This window comes from Macaca nemestrina, chromosome 1 (assembly GCF_043159975.1).
Source record: "Macaca nemestrina isolate mMacNem1 chromosome 1, mMacNem.hap1, whole genome shotgun sequence".
Classification (NCBI taxonomy): Eukaryota; Metazoa; Chordata; class Mammalia; order Primates; family Cercopithecidae; genus Macaca; species Macaca nemestrina.
Window position 1 is genome coordinate 222,702,019 of NC_092125.1, and position 23,197 is coordinate 222,725,215.

The 23,197-nt window shown below is 52.0% G+C and overlaps 1 protein-coding gene and 1 long non-coding RNA gene across 2 annotated transcripts in view; both read right to left on the bottom strand.

Annotated features, from left to right (window-relative positions):
- The window catches only part of LOC105473154 (UbiA prenyltransferase domain containing 1), a 96,333-nt gene that overhangs the window by 26,442 nt on the left and 46,694 nt on the right, over window positions 1–23,197 (bottom strand). The gene's annotated exons all lie outside the window — the stretch shown is intronic.
- On the bottom strand, window positions 15,575–17,254 carry LOC139356951 (uncharacterized). The gene is made up of 2 exons (XR_011609498.1): window positions 16,759–17,254; window positions 15,575–15,629 (listed from the first exon to the last, which is right to left on the bottom strand). It is a non-coding gene; the product is annotated as an uncharacterized lncRNA (long non-coding RNA).

Sequence of the window (23,197 nt, forward strand, 5' to 3'; positions counted from 1 at the left end):
TTTGTGTAGTGCAGGATTTGGGGGACAAGGCTGATTGGAAGCTTTCTCTGTCCCTTTAAGACATGCTCTGTGTCTAAAGGGGTAACACTTGGCTAGGCACGCTTTGGGAGGCCAAGGCAGGCAGATCACGAGGTCAGGAGTTCGAGACCAGCCTGGTCAATGTGATGAAACCCCATCTCTACTAAAAATATAAAAACTTAGCCGGGTGTGGTGGTGCGTGCCTGTAATCCCAGCTACTCGGGAGGCTGAGCCAGGAGAATCACTTGAACCCAGGAGACGGAGGTTGCAGTGAGCCGAGATCACGCCACTGTACTCCAGCCTGGGCAACAGAGTGAGACTCTGTCTCTAAATAAATAAATAAATAAATAAATAAATAAATAAATAAAGGGACAACACAGGGGAGAACTTCATAAAACCATTTTCCCCTCCTGAATCAGACACTGGCCAACTCCAAGTCAACAGTGGTGAGGTTGAAACTGAATTGAACAAAGAGATGTCTGCTGTTTTTCCCAGGTCATGAGTAATCTAACACAAGGTTTTTCTCTGTGCCCATCACAGCCTTCCTGCAGGGTCTACAGTGTAAACAACCCCCGCAGCCCAGTCCTGTGTGTTCTGGCCCTTCCCTGGGTGGGAAAGTGAGTGCACGTAATGTGCACATACAATGTGCACACACACACACACTCCGCGCCACACAGGCCTCCTTCCTAAGAAGGATGTGGATTCTGCTGGAGAAAGTAGTTTTTGAACGCCAAGGCCACTCCCTACTCGGATGCCCGTTCCCTGCAGAGCCCATCGCCTCACCTGGACCAGGCAGAGGGACACGGGAGACGCAGCTGGGACACAGGCAGTTCCATTATTTATGAAGCTTTCGTTATTTCACATATAAATAATCGATGGCTGCAAAGTGCGGCGGGCAACACGGTGGAATATTCATGAGCCACGTTTGTGGGAATTTCAGCTGCCGCCTGGGCCCCAGATGTGCACGCACTCACACGCCCCCAAATAAAAATCATCATAATAAAGATTTCATCTGTCAGGCAGGGGCTCGTCTCCAGGAGAGAGGCAGCTTGTGCATCCTCGGCACTCAGAGGGTTTGCTCGCTTGGCAGTGGCTGGAGCAGAGCACCCAGCCTGTTGGGGAGGGAGGAGATGGCCCCCCAGGGAGGGAGTCCTGACGCTCCAAGGACTGGTCCATTTCTCATCCTCCCACCTCTTCCCCAGCCCCGGTGTTTCATCAAGCACTCCTAGTCAAAGATAAATCCTTCCCGGCTGAGAGCAGTGACTCACGCCTGTAATCCTAACATTTTGGGAGCCCAAGGTGGGTGGATCACTTGAGGTCAGGGGTTCGAGACCAGCCTGACCAACATGGCGAAACCTTGTCTCCACTAAAAGTACAAAAATTAGCCAGTTATGGTGGTGTGTGCCTGTAATCCCAGCTACTTGGGAGGCTGAGGCATGAAACTTGCTTGAACCCGGGAGGCAGAGGTTGTAAGATCGTGCCCCTGTGCTCCAGCCTGGGTGAGAGAATGAGATCCTGTCTCAAAAAAAAAATGAATCCGGCTGGGCGCGGTGGCTCAAGCCTGTAATCCCAGCACTTTGGGAGGCCGAGACGGGCGGATCACGAGGTCAGGAGATCGAGACCATCCTGGCTGACACGGTGAAACCCCGTCTCTACTAAAAAATACAAAAAACTAGCCGGGCGAGGTGGCGGGCGCCTGTAGTCCCAGCTACACAGGAGGCTGAGGCAGGAGAATGGCGTAAACCCGGGAGGCGGAGCTTGCAGTGAGCTGAGATCCGGCCACTGCGCTCCAGCCCCGGCGACAGAGCGAGACTCCGTCTCAAAAAAAAAAAAAAAAAAAAATGAATCCTTCCCTCTCTGAGTGTCTCTAAGTCCCCTGCTCCCCTGCCCATCACCTTTAAAGGGGAGCTCGGCTGGGGTTTCGGACTCAGGACCTCACGCATGGGAAACAGTCCTGTTCCTCAGATCCCTCTTCCTGGACAGAAGGCAGGAAGATCTGACCTCCTCCTATCATGGGATTCCCCGGGGTGGTGTGAGGGGTCAGGGAGTAGATGAGTCAGGAGGACACGGCATGGCCCCCCAGGACCTGTGAGGCTGGTCCCAGCTTACCCTCCGTGCCCCTGCCACCCGCAGCCCTCCTTCCCCACGGCCTTCCATTCCAGGCTGCACCCCCATTTTGCTCTCTGTCTCCTCTAGACCTTTGTTCTGGCTGTTTATGCTATTCCCTTTGCTTGAAACACTTTTTCCTTCCCCGCTGTCACCTAGCTGGTACCCTTGGGGTTGGGGAAGCTGCCGCCTCCCCTGGGGCATCTTCCCCAACCCATTAAGCTGAGTTGGGCCCCCGCCTCTGGGCTTCAGGGACCTGGACCCCCCAGTTGTGGCACTTCTTCCATTGTATTGTAACCATCTTTTTGATAGTGCTCCCCCCACCTCCCCAACCTGCCCACCACACATTGGATTGTAAACTACGTGACCTTGGCGGGCCTTGGCCCCCAAGGGGTTTGAATCCAAGCTCTGCCTCTTACTAGCTGCGTGTCCTTAGGTGAATTATTTAACCTTTTCGTGTCTGGATCTCCTCTTCTGTGAAGTCAGAATGACAAAACTAGAACGGACCTCATAGGGCTGTTGTGAGCATTTAATGTATTCAGCCAGTGAAAGTGCTCGGCCCCGTGCTTCTCAGAGCTTGGGAAGTGGTCAGTCCCTCATCCCTTCTCTGTCATTCCAACATCCCCAAAGCTCTGAGACCAAAAAGCTTTTCAGAACTCATTTGGCAGCAAAACCTGAACTGAACTGACCTTAGAGGTACTTACAGTCTTTATCCCACTATTCATATGGATTTCGCTACAGAAATATGAATAAGTTGGAGACGTCCATAATATAGGGAACATTACATTTCTAACATCTGAAAACGATTTTGAAATCTGAAATGCATGTGGCCACAACGGCTTCTCTGCAGAACTGTGGCCAACAGCACGCTCATAATTTTCATGAAGGATAGCACGTTAATATCAACCGCCTGAGAGCCAGGACCGTGCGTGTCTTATTCAGCACTGGGCCTGGCACAGAGCAGTCCTCCATAAACTGGGTGACAGTTGGAACAGTGACTGGAGCTAGCCCTGCTTCCCTGACCTTCTAGGAAGCTGTGCCCTGCCACCCATCTCCTCGGAGCCCCGAGCCCAGGCCCAACCTACTCACTTCCCCCAGGTCACCCCTTGCTGTTGGTGGCAGAAGCGGGGTTGGAACCTTCCCCTCACCTGCCTCCCTGAGGACTACCTGGGTTTGTGCAGGGAGGGGATCACTCATTCCAAATCTCAGCTGAGGAGCAGGAAGCTGCCTGGGGAGCTGCCACCACATCCCTGCTTTCCAGGCCCCAGGCCAGGCCCACTTGTCCAGGAAGGCATGAGGCTGCTCTCAGACCCTCCCTGCCCTCTCCCGACAATGGCACATTAGGAGGTGGCTGGAAGGGAAGGACTCGCCAACTGAAATTAAACTAAGCACCCACCTGGCCGGGCACAGTGGCTCACACCTGTAATCCCAACACTTTGGGAGGTTGAGGCGGGCGGATTGCTTGAGGTCAGGAGTTCGAGACCAGCCTGGCAACATGGTGAAACCCCGTCTCTACTAAAAATACAAACACTAGCCAGGCCTTGGTGAGAAGCCAGGCCTTCTCAGCTACTTGAGAAGCTGAGGCATGAGAATTGCTTGAACCTGGGAGGTGGAGGTTGCCGTAAGCCAAGATCATGCCACTGCATTCCAGCCTGGGCAACAGAGCAAGACACTGTCTCAAAAAGCAAACAAACAAACTAAGCACTGATCTGTGCTGGGCCCCAGTGTGTATTGATAGTCAGATAGGCATAGATATGTATAGGCATAGATATGCATAGGTATAGATATACATAGGTATAGTTGTGCATAGGTATAGATATGCATAGGTATAGATGTGCATAGGTATAGATGTGCATAGGTATAGATATACATAGGTATAGGTGTGCATAGGTATAGATGTGCATAGGTATAGATGTGCATAGGTATCGATATGCATAGGTATAGATATGCATAGATATAGATATGCATAGGTATCGATATGCATAGGTATCGATTAGCTATATATCTACACACGGAGGATACAAGCAGCTACAAAGCATACCTTCACCTGCTTAATCTTCACATCAAACATGTGGGTCGGTGCCATTAATGTTCAGTGGGTTCTTTTTTTTTTTTTTGAGACAGAGTCTTGCTCCATCGCCCAGGCTGGAGTGCAGTGGCACAATCTCAGCTCACTGCAAGCTCTGCCTCCTGGGCTCATGCCATTCTCCCGCCTCAGCCTCCTGAGTAGCTGGGACTGCAGGCGCCCGCCACCACGCCTGGCTAATTTTTTGTACTTTTAGTAGAGACGGGGTTTCACTATGTTGGCCAGACTGGTCTCGATCTCCTGACCTCGTGATCCGCCCGCCTCGGCCTCCCAAAGTGCTGGGATTACAGGTGTGAGACACCGTGCCCGGCCTGTGGGTTCTAATGAATAAACCCACCACCTCCTCCACCAAGTTCAGATCCAATCAAGAGAGAGACACTGAAATCCCATGGATGAAGGTCCAAATGGCAGTTTGAACATTTACCAAAAGCTCAATGGCAGAATGTGACAGGGTGGGGAAGTCCGGGAGCATTACACCCCTGCTCATGGAAACATGAAGCCTATTTTGCAGATGAGGAAACTGAGGCAAGTGAATGAGGAACAGGAATTTGAACCCGGGTTATCCTGTCTCCAGGTATAAATATAAATCTGTATCTAGCCTACACCTAGATCATATACATGCCTCAGGATCTCCAGGATCCAAGGCGCAATGATTCTGATAGCAAAAGAAGCCAGGGTTATGGAGCCTGCAGCAGAGCCCTGGGGTCTAGGCAAAGGCTGGTCCATGATTTCCCTCCTGGCTCCTCCCCTCCAGCTCCTCTCCCTGCCTCCCCTCTTCTCTCCTGTCTTTATCGTTCCCTGTCAGATCGCTATCATTCATTTCCCTCTGGTTACCAACCTTGGCAAGGCAGCTTTTCTGGTTCCATGTCTGATCTGCATGCCTGAGCCAAGCAAAGGACTTGCTTTCAGGAGCCACTTCCTCCTCCAGCTCATTAAACAGCTGGTCCCCTTGTCTGGGCTCAACAGTCAAAAGCCTAATCCATGTCTGGCAGCTGGAACAAATCCTACCAGGGACTCAAACAGCACCACCTGTGGGGTGAGTAGGAGACCCAGTCACTCGCTGGAAAGCCAATCTCGAGACAGCACTCTCTGAGGCTGCACTAATTTTGTCTCACGTTCCAGAGTTGCAGTCAGTTTATAATCTGGCAGAGAATGCTGCCAAGGGTTCAAGAACAGGGTTCCAAGTCCCGAGATTATGCCAATGCTGTTCCCTATCCCCCAGGAAAGGCCCCCCCAGGACAGCTTGCCCCTGCAGCAAAAATGGCCAATGCTTCCTTTTATGAATCAACCCCACGTAGGCTTTCCAGGATTCTGAGGTTGCATCTGAGCTCAGCACGAAGGAGTTCTGTGATTGATTAGGGATGTCTGCCACAGCTGCGGCCTGGGACCTGGTGTGCAGAGGCCATGTGTTCACTTTTTCAGTACTCATGATTGCTCTGGCAATGGCCCTATGATTGTGTCACTCTGGGACTGGTGTGTGTGTGTGTGTGTATGTGTGTGTCATCTTGAAATATATACATTTACAAAACTGCTTATAAAGCAGTGGTCAACCACAGCCCTTCCTCCACACCATATGGCCCATACGCCTCCAGTAAGCACAGAACCTCCCGGAGTTTCATTGCAACATTTACAAAATGAAGATGAAGCTGCCAGGTTGGGACAAGTTTGCATGCATGAAACTCCTCTCCACTTACGGCAATAAAGGATTTTGTAAATTAAAAAGTCATGGCTGCATGCCATGGATCAGAAACAGAGCAGAACAGACAGCTATAAACAGGAGATGGAAACTTGGGCTTGCTGTTCTCTAGGTCCTGAACAGATAGGAGCAGCCGGAGATCAAGTTCACCCAGGATGCTGAAACCAGAGGGCCTCCCAGGGCAGGTGAACTCCACTAGCAAAATTCTGCAAGAGTGCCGCATTTCCACAGGCCAATAGACAAGCCTTCACAATGAACTATGTGTTTCCTCTTCGATGGCTTCTCCCACTCTCCCCTCCTGGGCTCCAATCCAACCACACTCACCTGACTCAGGGCCTTTGCAATCACTGTTCCCACTGCCTACATGCTCCACCCTACATCCCCTATCAGCTCACTCCTTCACTTCCTGAAGGTTTCTGCTGAAATATTATCAGAGCAGCCTGTCTGGACACCTTATATAAAATAGCCTCTCCTATCTATCACTTTTTTTTTTTTAAGAGATGGATTCTCACTCTAAGTTGCCCAGGCTGGGGTGCAATGGTGCAATCGTGGCTCACTGCAACCTTGAGTTACTGGGCTCATGCAATCCCCCTGTCTCAGCCTCCCAAGTAGCTGGGACTACAGGCACACACCACCATGCCCAGTTAAGTTTTTAATTTTTTGTAGAGACAGGGTCTCACTATGTTACCCAGGCTGGTCTTGAACTCCTGGCCTCAAGCGATCCTCCTGCCTTGGACTCCCAAAGCACTGGCATGAGCCACTGCACCAGCCATCACTCTTTATGCCCCTTATTCAGCTTTAGTTTCTCATAGCATATCTATTTGTTTCTTGTTTGTCTCTCTCCCTTCCCCCTAATTAGAATGTTAGTTCTGCAAGGATAGGAATTTTGTCTGTTATGTGAACTGCTATGTCCCCAGAGCCTGGGATGGGTTCTGGCACGTGGTTGGGGCTCTCCAGGTGTGTGTGTTCAATGAGTAAGTGAGGGTTAGGATTTTATTAATTAAGATACTGAGGCTCAGAAAGGTTGAGTATCTTGCCCGATAATAATAACTGTTTTGTTTGTTTGTTTTTGAGAGCGAGTCTCGCTCTGTCACCCAGGCTGGAGAGCAATGGTGTGATCATGGCTCACTGCAACCTCCACCTCCTGGGTTCAAGAGATTCTCCTGCCTCAGCCTCCCAAGTAGCTGGGATTACAGGCATGCACCAACACACCCAGCTAATGTGTTTTTAGTAGAGATGGGGTTTCTCCATGTTGGCCAGGCTGGTCTTGAACTCCTGACCTCAGATGATCCGCCCAACTCGGCCTCCCAAAGTGCTGGGATTACAGGCATGAGCCACCATGCCTGGCCTATAACTGTGCTTTATTAAAAGTTCTCTGTGCCAAGCACTGTGCAGAGCCCTTTGCATACACTGCCCTTTAAGCTTTGGGGCAACTCTATGAAGTCAGATTATCCTCATTTTACAGATAGAGACCAGCCAGTTTGAGTCACTTGCTCAAGATCACACAGCAGGACAGAGGGGAGCTGAGATCTACTGCCAAGCTGCATGTCCCCCAAACCCCTACTGGTAACTTCTTTGCTCTCCTGGCCCCCCGGGTCCCCCCCAAACAAAGCAAGGGCTTCTGTGTCAAGTGGATCATTTGGTTCATTCCCCTGTCTCCAGGCAGCACTATAAATCATCAGACAGGATCCATCTAGATTTTACCAACTCCTTGCCAAGGGATTTCACCATTTCCCATCCCAGTGTTTCCACTTTCCAAAGTTAAGCCTCATCACGGCAAGTTCTTCTTTTCAGTCTAATCCAAATCCCACTTGCTTCACATTCAACCTATTTCTTCTCGTCCCACCTTCCAGGGAGCTGGAGAAAATCGGCAGGAGACACAGGCACTGCAACCAAAATGCTCCATTTAGCTGGGAGGAAGCCACAGGTTCCACGCCCCAACAATTCACCAGAAACCTGCGAGCCCCAGCTCCCAAGGCCAGCCGTGTCAGCACCTGGCCCCTTGTTCCTTTCCCAGGGCCCTGCCTTGCCACGGTGATTTATGGGCCCTGTCAATCTGCAGGCTGAGCCACGGAGACAGCTGAGAGTAGCAGGGATCAGCAGCAGCCATGTGCGCCAAGGCGGGTGGGGTGGCTCAGGCAGAGCCTGGGGGGAGGGGGAGGGGAGTGAGAGACCAGACGCTCCAGACCACAGTGTGACAGAGACGGGGATGGAGACCCCAGCACGCCGGGTCAGAGAGGCTGCTGGCCTGAACCAGGGCCAGTAGCTGCGGAACAAAGACTCCGACCAGAAAAGCATGAAGAAAGAGCAGAACGGGAGACAGCCTGAGAGCCGCCTGCACCGCTCCTCCTCAGGAGTTTCAGATTCTCTTTATTCTGAAAACAAAAGCAAAATGAAGATGACAGACGGTGAGAGACGTTTAGTGGGTTTGTTTTTCTGCAGACGTTCTGGAGGACCTGGGTGAAATCGCCAATTAGCCTGCCTCCCCGCAAGCAAGCTTCCAAATCCACAGCCCTGGTGGGATCCAAGTTCCCCACCCAGCCCCAGCTGGAGGCGATTCTCGCTCTGTCTCTCTCGCCCTGGTTTATGTGTCTTTGTCCCTGCAGCTGCATGTCTGACTCCTTCTCCTTTGTTTCTTGGTCTCCCTTGCCTTAGATTTTTCTTCCTTGGTATTTTCTGGTCTCCTGCCTCCCTCTCTGGCCCATCTTACTCTGAGGAGCCACTGGAGCAGGCTCTATGCCCCTTGGTCCTATCTGTCTCCTGCCTCTGGCATTTCTTGAGCCCCTCCTGGTGTGTCCTCCCATCTCACCCCCACGCTGTCTCACTGTTCACTGGCAATTGACCTTAGTTTCTTTTTTTTTTTTTTTTTTTTGAGACAGAGTCTCTCCCTGTAGCCCAGGCTGGAGCATAGTGGCTCGATCTCAGCTCACTGCAACCTCCACCTCCCAGGTTCAAGTGATTCTCCTGCCTCAGCCTCCTGAGTAGCTGGGATTACAGATGCCCGCCACCACGCCTGGCTAATTTTCGCATTTTCAGTAGAGACGGTTTCACCGTGTTGGCCAGGCTGGTCTTGAACTCCTGACCTCAGGTGATCCTCCTGCCTCGGCCTCCCTAAGTGCTGGGATTACAGGCATGAGCCACTGCGCCCAGCCATTGGCCTTAGTTTTTGATGTCCATCTGCTGCAGATGTCCCTCCCATGGCCCTGGGCAGTGCGTCCAGGTGGCCTGTGGAGCAGGAGAGTGGGGTCCCCAGCCAGGATTTGCTGTGGAGAGAGGGAGACCCTGAATTGCTCTCAGCTGTGGGCAGCTTGGCATAAGGGAGAGGCAGCGACCGTAGTTAGGGGAACAGAACAGGCAACCAGCAGCTCCCTTTCATCCCAAGGGGATTTGAAATTCCAGGCCAGGCCTGAGGAATGCTCAGCTGCTTTTGTGTGCATACGGGGAAGCACACATACACGCACACATACCCACATGGGGACACACACATACAGACACACATACAGGAGGACACACACACGGGGACATACACACATACACACGGGGACACAAAGCACAACAGCCACACACTGGGCAGCCTCATACGGCCTCACAACCAGATTCCCAAATTCACATCTCTCCACAATCATCCAGGAACCACAGTCCTTCCAACTCCCAACCCCAAACCACACTGCCCGGAGACATTCCCCTGCCCCACAGGGCACCAGGAGCCCTGAGGCTAGAAAGGGGCTCTGGGCATGTGCACGGCATAAGGGAAAGGGGTAATTGGTCCCCAACTTAAATCCAGCCCTTGCTATGGAGACAGCAGCCTCTCCCTGGCGACCATGAAAGGGAGGACGAGGAGGAGGGAGAGGAGGAGGGGGAGGTGAAAGAGGGGGAGAGGGAGGAGGACGGGGGGGTGGTGGAGAAGGAGGAGGAGGAGAAGGGGGAGGAGAAGGAAGGGGAGGACGAAGAGAAAGGGAAAGAGGGGGAGGGGGAGGAGGAGGAGGAGGGGAAGAGGGCGACGAGGGGGAGGAGGAGCACAGCTTTCCACCCAGGATCTTCAGGTGAAGGAAGGAAAGGAAGACGGGTTCCCAGCGCGCCCTAGCAGAGAGGGCAGGAATACAAGGCCACGAAAGCCCATCTGTTTCCAGGCTTCTGTGATTTCTTTGTTTTCCCTTTTCTTTGAATGCCGCTTGATTTATGAGACTAGGGGTGAAGATCTCTTCTCATTTAACTTACTTTGAAGCTGATTCAAGTTGTTTCAATAATAAATCAGTCTAAATAAAAAGCACCTGCTTGCATGGGGTCTGCAGGGAAGCTGCTGCCTGAACACGTCCTGCCGGGGTGGGGGAGGTGCGCCCCCTGGGGGTCCGAGAGGAGATGGCAGTGCCTGCCCCTGGAACCCAGGCAGGAGGCACACCGTCCCTGAGCACTGTATGTATACACACTACATATGCACAGTGTATGCACCACATACGCACCACACGTGCACTATAAATATGCCATACACGATATATATGCCATATGTGCACTACATGTCCACCACATGTACAATAGAGATACTATATATGCACTATATATGCACTACATATGTACTATATGTGCAGTTTACTCACTACATATAAACTACATATGCACTATGCATACTATAGCATATATATACTATATATACATATGCACTATGTATACACTATCTATATGGGCACTACATGTACACCACACAGACCATATATATGTGTGCTGTAATGCACATGTGTAATGTAATGTTACACATGTAACATAATGTAATGTTATACATATATGGTGCATATATGTGAACATACAGTACATATAGATTACATATATAGTGATATATAGTGCACATACAGTGTATGTGTAATGCACATGTAGTTATATATCATGATGTATATGCACTACATATGTACTCTATATGCACTGTATATTCGCTACATATTCATATACTACATATACACTCTATGTCCACTACATGTATGCCACATATATGATAGACGTGTAATGTAATGCACACGTGTAATGGAATGTAGTGCACACATAGTGCACATTTCATGTATATATGTTTCATATACACACTATATGTACACTACACATGTGCTGTATATTCACTACACGTACACTACATATGCACTCTATATACACTACAGAGCACATATGCACTATATATGTTTCATATACACCATCTACGCACTAGAGGTACACTATAAATACACTATATGTGTACATATACACTGCATATACACTATAGGTACTCTATATTCCCACGACACCCCAACGAGGTAGGCATCATTATTATCTAGTTAGAGGCATGACTCAGGAAAACCCCACCAACCCTACCTGCACCACCCCTCAGGCCCCTGCCACAGGCCTCCTCGGGGCCTGCTTTGTTGTTGGGTTTTTTTGTTTTGTTTTGTTTTGAGGCATAGTATCACTCTGCTGCCTAGGCTGGAGTATAGTGGCAAGCTCATAGCGCACTATGGCCTTGAACTCCTGGGCTCAAGCAATGCTCCCACCTCAGCCTCCTGAGTAGCTGGGACTATAGGCACCTGGCTATTTTTTGTAGGAACAGGGGGTTTCACCATGTTGCCCAGGCTGGTCTCAAACTCCTGGCCTCAAGTGATCCTCCTTGGCCTCCCAAAGTGCTAGGATTGCAGGTGTGAGCCATTGCGCCTGGCCAGGGGCCCACTCCTTGGTGCTGGCTTAGGACAGCTCTAGCCATGCCTGCTTTGCTGGGGAAGGTCAGGGACAGGATAATCTCTTCTTTCCCACCCAGACCCTGCTCTTCTCTCTTTGAGTTTCTTGCTTTGTTCGGGAGATTTCCTTTCATTTTGAATAAACACTCACTTACGGTCTGTGGCTGCATCTCCTCCTGCTTCAGAGGGAGGAGATCACAGTGTCCAACCTGACAGACTGTTCCAGACCCAGCTTCTCTGCCTGTGCCCCTCACCCAGACTCTGGCACCAAGAAATGACCACACAGGGTCTCCCAGTTTCATGTGGGGTAACTTGAGCCCCAGGAACTCAGGCAGGAGCCACCCAGACCTATAGCCTAATCACAGCTCCACCAGGTTTTAGCTCTGTGACCTTGGGCAAGTAGCTTGACAACGCTGAACCTCCATTTCCTCTGCTGAGCACGGAAATAATGACAGGTCCCACCTTGTAAGGCCATGAAGATCCTGCTCAGCCCAGTGCTGGATACGGGGTTATTGCTTAGGAAATGGTCGGGTAGGGTCATGGGAGTCGGGGTGAATGGGCCGGGAGAAGAAATCTCAACCCCCAACAGAGTGAAAAATGATGCCTGAGGCCACACAGGGACACCCCAAGACATACCCAACCCCTCCACAACCCAGCAGAGGGAGGTGACAGAGAGGTGGCTGGAAGGAGATGGGGGACTGAGACTTTTCACAAGTACATGTGGGAGTCTCCGGCACCACCAAGTACCACCACCCCAAGGAGTGACATACACGGAGTGTGATGCTTCTCTGGCATAAGCCATCCTGACAGCCCAGGAGGTGTGGCCCAGTTAGGAACCTGCTAACGACATTCTCTGTCAGCTCAGGACTGAATGAGCAGGCTCCGGGCCTCCAGGCTAATGCCAAGCCCGACCCTGAGCTCTTAGGGGCCGCACTGGAGAGTGGGAGGTCATGGCACATGGGGGTCCTGTCTGGGTTTTAGGGACAGGGCTAGGCTGTGTTCAGAGCTGTGAGTATGAGGGGACTGGGGCTTCTGGAGAGTGCCTGAAGAATTGACAAAGACCCTTGGTCATGGAAGTATAGACGTGTCTGGGGCCAGAGGACTCAGGATTGGAGATCAGGGCTCAAAGAAGGGACGGGGCTGGGCAGCAGTGAGGTCCAGTGAGAGGCAGAGCTGAATGAGAAGATGGAGACCAAGCTGGGGCTGTGGCCCAGTGAGGTGGGGAGGGCATTGGTGGGGGATGGGGGCTTATAGGGGGGCTGTGGACAGACAGTGGAGCCAGGAACCAGGATGGCCACAGACCTGGGCCACTGGGGGTCCTGCTGGGGCATCTGGGTTTGGGGGGAGCACGCCAGAGCCTGGGGGGACAGTGGGACCTGTCCACAGCATCCTCACTGGGCAGCCATCGGGAGCTACTGTGCTGGGGACAGAGGTGTCTTGGGGGGTGACAGCATGCTGCTTCCCCTGAAAATGAGTGACGGGGCTCTTTTCTTGTTGGGAGAGAAAGCGGCATTCTGCCAGCTCCTCAATGCCCCCTGCCTGCCCCAGGATGAGGGCAAAGCCAGGTATCTGGTGGGGCCAGATTGGGCCTTCATGCCCATGCCCCAGTCTGCCACCCAGCAGCCTGCACCATCTCTGTTCTCCCTCTCCTTCTCCTCCTCCTCCCTCCCATACTCACCTTCACTTCAGTTCCTCAATAACAACCCTCAGAGAAAGGAGTCAGAGGAGTTTGGACAAAGTTCACCCTCCCCAGCCCCAGGGTGCAGACACTTCCCTCTCAGTCACGGCCTCTGTTTGGGGCTGGCCCAGTCAAGGGGAGGGATAAGAGGGGGACATCCCTCTGGCTGCTTGCAGGGTCCACCCAGCCAGGGAAGAAGCCTCCATGCACAGAGGGGTCGTCCACAGGGAGGGCGGCAGAGCAGACACAGACCCATTTACCAGCCAGCCCTAATTTTTTTTTTAAAGTGGCATTCTTGTCTTCTAGAAAATATGATGTCATTTTCCCGGCCTGGTGAGGGGTGAGGGGCATTATCCCATCTCTACTGCCTCTGCCTCCCTTCCCTTCCCCTCCTGGCAGTGCTACTGCTATTATTAATAGGAAGCGGCTTCCCGGGGCAGCCACCCAGTACAGGTCATCCATCTCCCTCAGAGCGGCCGTCACCCCCACGGCTCAGCACCTGAGGAGTGGCACTCAGGCTGGGAGCTCTGGCCGCATCCCCACTTCCCTCCCTGCCCCTCTCCTCACCTCCTAGTATTGGCATAGCAAGGCCTTGGGGCAGGAAGGAGCTAAGCTGCCCAGCAGGGATGCCCCAAGCAAGCCTCCCTCCAACGTGAAATGTTCATTCATTCATTCATTCATTCATTCATTCATTCATTCAGCAAACATTTATTGAACACCTATTATGAGGCGCACACTGTTCAGGGCCCTAGAGTCAGAACAATGACCAGACACAGTCCCTGCCCTCATGGAGCTGGCTGACATTCCAGTGGGAGAGACAGATACGAAAAGAAGAAACTATAAAATAAGCGATGTAATCTTAGATTTTAGACTCACAATGTCAAGCGCAGTGAAGCAATAAAACAGGAAAAGGAGATAGGACGTGCTGGGTTGGGGGTGGTCAGGAGAAGGCTCTGCAGAGAGGTGACATCTGTGCTGTGACCTGAATGATAAGAAGCAGTCAGCCCTTAGATCTCACTGCTGCCTCGACCTCCTGGGCTCAAGGGATCTTGAGCCTCCCTAGTAGCTGGGACTATAGCATGTGCCACCATGCTCAGCTAATCTTTCTATTTTTTGTAGAGACAGGGTTTCTCCATGTTGCCCAGGCCAGTCTTGAACTCTCGGGCTCAAGCAATCCACCCACGTTGGCCTCCCAAAGTGCTGGGATTACAGGCGTGAGCCACTGTGCCCAGCCTGGATTATTTTGTAAGTAGAATAGGAAGCTATTCAAAGTTATAAGCCAGCAATGACATAATCTGGTTTGTTCTTTTATTTTTATTGTTTTGAGACAGGGTCTCGCTCTATTGCCCAGGCTGGAGTGCAGCAGCATGACCACAGCTGGCTGCAGCCTTGACCTCCTGGTCTCAAATCATCCTCCCACCTTAGCCTCCCAAGTAGCGGGGACTATGCAAGTGCACTACCAAGCCCAGATAATTTTTTTTTACTTTTATTTAGAAACAGAGTCTTGCTGTTTTGCTCAGGCTTGTCTCAAAACTCCTGGCCCTCAAGCAGTCCTCCTGACTCAGCCTCCTAAAGTGTTAGGATTACAGGTGTGAGCCACCACGTCCAGCCTGGCTTGTTCTTTTAAAAACCACTCTGGCTGCTGGGTGGAAAACAGAGAGTAGGAGTTGAGTGGGAGGGAGAGGCTCCTTCCGTCATGCAGCTGTGAGGTGAGGGGAATGGAGCGGTAGGTAGTGGTGGGGATGGAGTCATCAGACTCAGGGTCTATTCCTCAGGCTGTGTTGACAGTGCTGGCAGATGAGCTGTGCCTCTCCCACTTCGCCCTTTCCAAGCAGGGGTGAGGAACATGGCCTTTATTCCCATATCCTCCACATCCATATGGGGGTGTATGCTCTGCTGTCCCTCTGCTTCCCCAGCCTGAGGCTCACTGTTACTCCCAGCCAGAGCATGCAGCCATGCCTGAGCTTCCCTGCAGGGAAGGAAAGAGAGTTCAGGCCAGGAAGGGTGTCCAATAGCCAGCCTACAGTTTAGGGGAGGATCCGGCTCTGCTCCCAGCACCACTGGGAAACTCAACTCATCGTGCAGAGGTGAATGTAAAGACACCGGGGTCTCAGTTATTCTTGGCTTCTGTGCAGGGCCTGAAACGCAAATCCCTCCCAGCAGCTCCTGTCCTCACAGGGGAGCAGGTTCCCTCAGCAACATGGTGTGGATTCCAGCTCTACAGACATAAGCTGGGTGATCCTGAGAAAATGACTCTGAGCCTCTTCACTTGATTAAGTCCCTCATTTATTAAAAAAAAAAAAAAAAAAAAAAAAAATGTATGTAGTGAGCCAGGCCTTCTACCAAGTGCTCGGGATGCTGCAGAGAACAAAAGGAATTCACAGTCTAAGTGGGAAGACAGATGACAAGTAAACAAGCAAATGCATATTATGACTTGTTATCGGGGCTAGAAGTGGAGAACAGGGGCGAACGGAAAGTAGTCACTGAGGAGAGTCTATGTAGGCCGGGTGGGCGAGAGGATTAAATGAGATAATACGTGTAAAGCCCTCAACACAGAGCCTGGCACAGGGGAAGTGCCAGTGCCTGCCAGCGGCTCAGGGAAGCAGCGAGAGGGGAGGGCATCAACTGGCTTCTAGCTCCAAGCTCGGAGCTGAACGAAGGAGGGGCTGGGGCAGCCAGAGCCAGCTATTTCCCCTGCCACAGGTCAGAATCAGGACTGCAGCCTCTCTCTTGTTTTCTTTTTTCTTTTCTTTTCTTCTTTTTTTTTTTTTTTTTTTGAGATATAGTCTGTCACCCAGGCTGGAGTGCTGTGGTGTGACCACGGCTCACTACAACCTCTGCCTCCCGGGTTCAAGGTATTCTCCTGCCTCAGCCTCACAAGGAGCTGGGATTACAGGCGTCCACCACCACGCCTGGCTAATTTTTTTGTTTTTTTGTATTTTTGTGGAGACTGGGTTTCACCATGTTAGCCAGGCTGGTCTCAAACTCCTGACCTCCAGTGATCTGCCCGCCCCGGCCTCCCAAAGTGCTGGGATTACAGGCGTGAGCCTACGCCTGGTCAGGACTGCAGCCTCTTGGTGAGAGGTGGGAATAGCCCCAATTCCTGACTTCAGGTCTGGTGCTCACTCTACTTCCTGGAGTGGGAGGCGAGGGGACTCACAGGACCCTCCTCCAATGACCTGGCTGGTCCAGATGGTGACACCAGTGGCAGGGGCTCCTCACAGAGCTGCTCATGCCAAACCCACCTTCCTAGATTCCAGGTAGAATTGGCAAAACCTCTGCTGCCGGTCGTCGGTCAGGGCTGGAAACCCCTCTAAGACCCTTCCTGGGGATAGCTGAAGACACTGGCCCCTCCAGGTTTGGGATCCAGCCCCACCCCTGGCCACCCCCACCCCAGCCTCCTTTCTGCATAGTCATAGAGATGAGTTCTAAAGCTCTCTGCGGGGAGAAGTTCAGCGGAGCTCCACAGCTGGGCCGGGTGGCTCACCAGTCATAGAGGTGATTTCTAAAGCTCTCTGCAGGGAGAAGTTCAGCGGATCTCCACAGCTGGGCCGGGTGTGGAGAAGTTCAGTGGAGCTCCACAGCTGGGCCGGGTGGCTCGCCAGTCATAGAGATGATTTCTAAAGCTCTCCGTGGGGAGAAGTTCAGCGGAGCTCCACAGCTGGGCCGGGTGGCTCGTCTGACTTTCTCTTAGGCCAGAGGGAGGAGCTGGAGGTTGCAGGGAAGTTCAGAGTTGGCACAAGACGGGGCAGCTGAATGTCAGTCTGACATGGTCCTTCTCTGGGGAATGCCCCCGCCCCTGGCCCAGGGAGCAGACGGCAGAGATGGGTCTATGCTCCCTTAAGAAGTCCCGTCCCACTCCCCAGCGACACCCTGTCCCCAGCCCCAGTGCCCTCTTCCACCTTTCCCATTATTTTTCCTGCTCCCCTCCCCTCTTTCTCCTGGGGCAGGAGAGAAGCACACGGGGCCCTTGAAAGCCATTCCAAAGCCACAAACCCTTGCATTCCCAGATGTCCAGGGGGAATCTCCTGTTTTTCTTCCCAGTCATCTCCATTTCCTAGGGTCCCAATTGCCTTTTTAAAAAAATTATATTTATATTTTTTAGAGCAGCTCTAAAAAACACAGGAGAAAGAAAAGAGTTTTCATATGCCCCCTCTCCCCAGAACACAGCTTCCTCGGTTATCATCTCATGTTAGCATGGTCCTTGGCCTTTCCCAGTTCCCAATTTTTGGCCCCAGTGTCTGGCTCTGGTTCGGCCCCCCACTTCGGCTACCAAACCTGGTGTTCGCCACATCACTGATGAACCAGGTAATCAACCTATGCACCAATGCACCAGGTAAGTAATGAACCAGGTAACTGATGCACCAGTTAACCTGTGCACCAGGTAACTAATGAGCCAGGTAACTAGTGAACCAGGTAATCAATGCACCAGGTAACCAATGAGTCAGGTAACTGATGCACCAGGTAACCAAGGCATCAGGTAACCAAGGCACCAGGTAACCAATGAGTCAAGTAACTGATGAACCAGGTAATCAACACATCAGGTAACCAATGAACCAGGTAACTGATGCACCAGGTAACCTGTGCACCAGGTAAGCAATGCACCAGGTAACCAATGAATCAGGTAACTGATGCATCAGGTAAGCAATGCACCAGGTAATCAACGCACCAGGTAACTAACCAATGAACCAGGTAACCAATTCGCCAGGTAACCAAGGCACCAGGTAAGCAATGAATCAGGTAACTGATGCACCAGGTAACCTGTGTACCAGGTAACCACTGAATCAGTTAACTGATGCACCAGGTAACTGATTGTATCCTGTCCCTCCTGGCACTTGCCCCTGCTTCCCAGTGTCCCCTGCTTGTCCAGTTCACAGTGCCTGGTCTCCCAGTCCCTATCCACCTAGAAGGACTGACAGATGAGAGTGTAGGAGGCAAGGGCACTGAGTTGAGACATTCCAAACATTATTTTTTTTTTTTTTTTTTTTTTTTTTTTTTTTTTTTTTTTTGAGACGGAGTCTCGCTCTGTAGCCCAGGCTGGAGTGCAGTGGCCGGATCTCAGCTCACTGCAAGCTCCGCCTCCCGGGTTCACGCCATTCTCCGGCCTCAGCCTCCCGAGTAGCTGGGACTACAGGCGCTGCCACCTCGCCCGGCTATTTTTTGTATTTCTTAGTAGAGACGGGGTTTCACCGTGTTAGCCAGGATGGTCTCGATCTCCTGACCTCGTGATCCGCCCATCTCGGCCTCCCAAAGTGCTGGGATTACAGGCTTGAGCCACCGCGCCCGGCCATTCCAAACATTATTGATCTCCAACATCCCCAGCCATCTCCTCCTCTGAGATCCCAGCCAGGAAAGGGACAGTGTTGGGCCTGGGCAGGAGAGAACATGGAGGAAACATTGGCCTCCCTCTGGTCCCTCTGACTTCTCATAAGAAGTTAATAAAATTGCAGGCAAGGATGACCCAGAGGACATGATTTACTCAGGCTGGGGAAAAGCTTTCAATAAGGTCCCTCCATAAAAGGCCATTAAGGGAGCGGAATAACCACAGGCTAAGGGGCAAGTGTTATGGATTCCAGAGTGGTTTAAGCAGAGGAATTAAAGAGGCATTCAGAGACGGGAGACATTATTAATAACCACACTGGGCACTTGTAAAGGCTTTCATCGCAGCCAGCTGTGGCGGCACTAACTCCTTGGCTCTTGGGCCTCTAGTGGAGGTGGGACGGGAAGCTGAGGATCAGCTCATTCCACTTTTAGGCTGGATCCGTGGATGGGAGGGCTGGGGTCTTAGAGCCGAGGGGTTCCCGGGAGATCCCGGGTTACACACTTTCTGGTGCTGAAAGATCAAACTCCAGGAAGGAAGGGCCTGTCTCCAATCTCACTAGCAGGGCTGAGGAGGCTTGCGCCATCAAGGAGCATGTGGGGCCAGGTGCAGCGGCTCACGCCTGTAATCCCAGCAATTCGGGAGGCCGAGGCGGGCAGATCAGTTGAGTCCAGGAGATGGAGACCAGCCTGGGTAACATGGCAAAACCCCATCTCTACAAAAAATACAAAAATTCTCCGGGCGTGACGGTGTATGCTTGTAGTCCCAGCTACTTGAGAGGCTGAGGCAGGAGAATCAACTGAGCCCGGGAAGTCGAAGCTGCGAAGCCGCAGTGAGCTGTGATTGTGCCCCTGCACTCCAGCCTGGGAGACACAGCAAGAACTTGCTTCAGAAAAAAAAAAAGCACTTCAGAGCAGAGATTCCACCTTTCCCATCCAGAGGGTCCAGGAGAGGGAGAGCTCCCTGAGGAGGAGGAGGAGGAGGAGGCTGCTCTTCCTGGCCTCCTGCTCTCCAGGACCCTAGTGAAGCCCGCACACAGGCCTGAAGAAGCTGAGTCTCCCCTCTTATACCGGCCGCCCTATCCTACCCGGATCACAGGCTCAGTCACAGAGCACCTTTCTCTCCTGGATGAAAAGTTCAAATCCACATGCTTCCACCCTCTCCTCCCAACCCATTTTCAAAGCTCAGTTCAAATGATACCCCTTCCACAAAGCCGCCTGAGCTGCACCCCCTCCACTCCCTGTGCTCCACAATGCAGACGAACAAGGACCCTGCTTTCACAAGGTTCCAGCCCAGCTCTTCCCACCCAGTGCCCGCTTCGGGTCTTCCGAGAGGCCTGTGCTCCTGGAGGCAGGTGGGCACAGAGAGGCCCTGGGAGCACCCGGACAAACTTTGCAGGGGGCTGAATTCTGAGCAGGGTCACCTGGCACCTCCATCCCGGCCCCATCCCAGCTCTGTCCTCTGCAAGTTCTCCTTCCCAGAAAGTATCTCTCCCTCTGAAATTAGCATTCCTTTTAAATGTTTTCACACTCTCAAATCATTCCTTAAATGTACATATTAACTGCCAAAACGACTTGCCTTAGCTGCTTCACCCGGCCTCACATTAATCTCACACAACCCCATTACACTTAACACGCCTCGTCCTCTCCGCTCAGCCTCATAAACTCACGGCGACTTCAGAACCGTCCTTGGTGCCCATGGCTTGCAGCCGCAGAGGGCTGGATGCCACCTGGAGGGCCAGGGGGAGGAAGCACTGTCCCACTGGGCCTAACAGCCACAGACGGGGGGTGGGGCTTAGGGCCAGAGACCCCAGGGAAAGCTGCCTGCCTCAGCTGCCCCTTTCTGAGTTACTCAGAAAGTTACCCAGCAGCATCGCCTTGACCTTGGGAGGGTGACTTTCGCCTTTCCTAAGGGAGAAAGTTGAGTATGAGAATTGAAGTTCCTGGCCCAAGTGAAAGCCAGGATGTGAACACCAGGCACTCTAGGTCCAAAGCCCAAGCCCTTGGCCGCCACACTGCACTCCGCAAGGAGAAGCCTGCAGAAAGGAGGTGATGAGTCCGAGCGCGGTGGCTCACGCCTGTAATTCTAGCACTTTGGGAGGCCCAGGTGGGCAGATCACTTGAGATCAAGAGTTCAAGACCAGCCTGGCCAACATGGTGAAACCCCGTCTCTACTAAAAATACAAAAATTAGCTGGGCGTTCTGTAAGTTCTCCTTCCCAGAATGTATCTCTGCCTCTGAAATTAGCATTCCTTCTAATTTGGTGGTGGCACATGCCTGTAGTCCCAGCTACTCGGGAGGCTGAGGCAGAAGACTCACTTGAACCCAGGAGGTGGAGGTTGCAGTGGGCTGAGATCACCCCATGCACTCCAGCCTGGCGGACAGAGTGAGACTCTGTCTGGAAAAGAAAAAAAAAAAAAAAAAAAAGGTAGGTGATGGGCAGGAGATGGTCTTGGCCACCTATTGACTGTGTGACCTCAGGCAAGAAGGGCAATTAAGAGATAAAAGCAGGCCTTTATTGTTTATAATTCTTCACTATAAGGATACATTGAATCCTCATCACAGCACTAAGTCGATGCTATCACCACCATTCTATAGATAAGAAAGTTGACGCACAGAAAGGTTAAGAAACCGCCCAAGGATGCAGAGCTAAAACCTTTTGAGCCAGGACTCAAAGCCTCCACATTATAGGGCCACTTGGTAATAACCGGGGAAGCCCACGATGAACTCCTTTCTTCCATGTGGCCCCTGCCCCCGTCATTCACAGCTTGTAGCTTCTTGTCCCAAGTCTAGTGTAACTTTCAGATCCAGCTGCATCTTTAGACCTAGAGAACCCTCTCATTTGTCCCAAGTGAAGATGTCCAAGAGAAGGATTGCCACCCCTGGCTTGGCCCTGCGCCCCACCCAGCCCCAGCCCTGGGGGGCAGTGGTCACCTGGCACCTGGGCAAGTGTTTTCTCATCTTGATAATATCTCACTAGAATTATTTGGGCTTTTCCACTGGAATTGGGACTCCCTGTTGACAGGTTGGGACACCCTCTCTGATTCGGCCTATGTCCCAGAGGCAGGGCAGGGCAGTGTCCAGGGACCCTGGTATTCTCATCCTTTTTTTTTTTTTTTTTTTTGAAACACAGTCTCACTCTGCCACCCAAGCTGGAGTGCGGTGGCATAATCTTGGCTCACTGCAACTTCAGCCTCTCAGGTTCAAGGGATTCTCCTGCCTCAGCCTCCCAAATAGTTGGGACTACAGGCACACACCACCACACCCCGCTAATTTTTTTTACTTTTTTTATAGAGACAGGGTTCCACCATGTTGGCCAGGCTCATTTCAAACCCCTGGCCACAAGTGATCCACCCACCTCGGTCTTCCAAAGTGCTTGGATTATAGGCATGAGCCACCACGCCCGGCCCCATCACCTCCTTTCTGCAAGCTCATCCTCCTTTCTCATCCTCACCAGGACAGGTGACCCAGAAACACCACCCCACCCCCAGGCCCCTGCATGATTGGGCACATATTCTGAAGAGCACCATCAGGCTAGACTGTAAGAGCCTAACCTAGAGCAGAGATCTCTGTCCTCCTCCAGAACCTGTACAGTGCTCCACCCTCTGCCCAGAATGAGGGTCCTCAGGGCAGGACATCTGATTCCCACGTTTGCTCCGGAGCCACCTGTGTATCTTAGCCTTCGAGGGCAGAAGGAGGCAGAGTTCCAGGGTGAGCGGGAGGCGGATGGAGTGGGGTTGCCAGGTCATTGACGGGGTCCTCGCCCCCTCCTGGGATACAGCAGTCCTGGGGCCTCCCTGATGTGATTTACCCGACAATGACAACCTTTAATGTCTGCCCTGTTCTAATCTCCTTTATCTTAATACAATCTTTTCCTGTTGAACTCTCCAGAGTCCCAACCGTGATTTTCAACGGGAGGGATTTTATTATTATTACGACTTGATACTGTGATTACCGTCGAACTCTCAGTCTTTGCGGAGGGGAAATTAATAAGTATTTCTTAAGCACTCCTCACAGGCCCTGCATACTGATGAAGCCAGGCTGGCTCCCCCACGGCAGGAGTCAGTTATCAACCTGGCCTCCTGCCTGGCCTTCAGAGACCCAACAGCTCTCCCGTGTGGGGGTGGTGGTCATTAGGTCCAGGTCCCAGCGCCTCTGGGAAGTGCCGGGTCACCCCTGAGGGGTCAAAGATCTACCCTGCTCCATTCTCAGCTGTGTCTTCAGGCAGGAACTGTCTGTGTTGAATCCCAGAACTAAAAGAGACCTTAGTTTTCAGCTCATCAAACACCTCCGGGCATTTGTACAAATTGATCACTCTGCCTGGAACACTTTTCACTTTGCCTGGCTAATTCCTCAGATCCTTCAGGTCCCAGGGTAGCTGCCATCCCCCCAGGAAGCCTTCCTGTCCCCCCAGGTAGAGGTTAAGTACATCTTTTTTTGCACTGGAGTCTCCCAGGCTTATACCTGTTGTAGAATTTATTTAGGTTTTTTGTTTTGTTTGTTGTTTGTTTTTGAGACAGGGTCTCACTCTGTCACCCAGGCTGTAGTATAGTGACGTGATCACGGCTCACTGCAAACTTGAACTCCTGGGCTCCAGGGATCCTCCT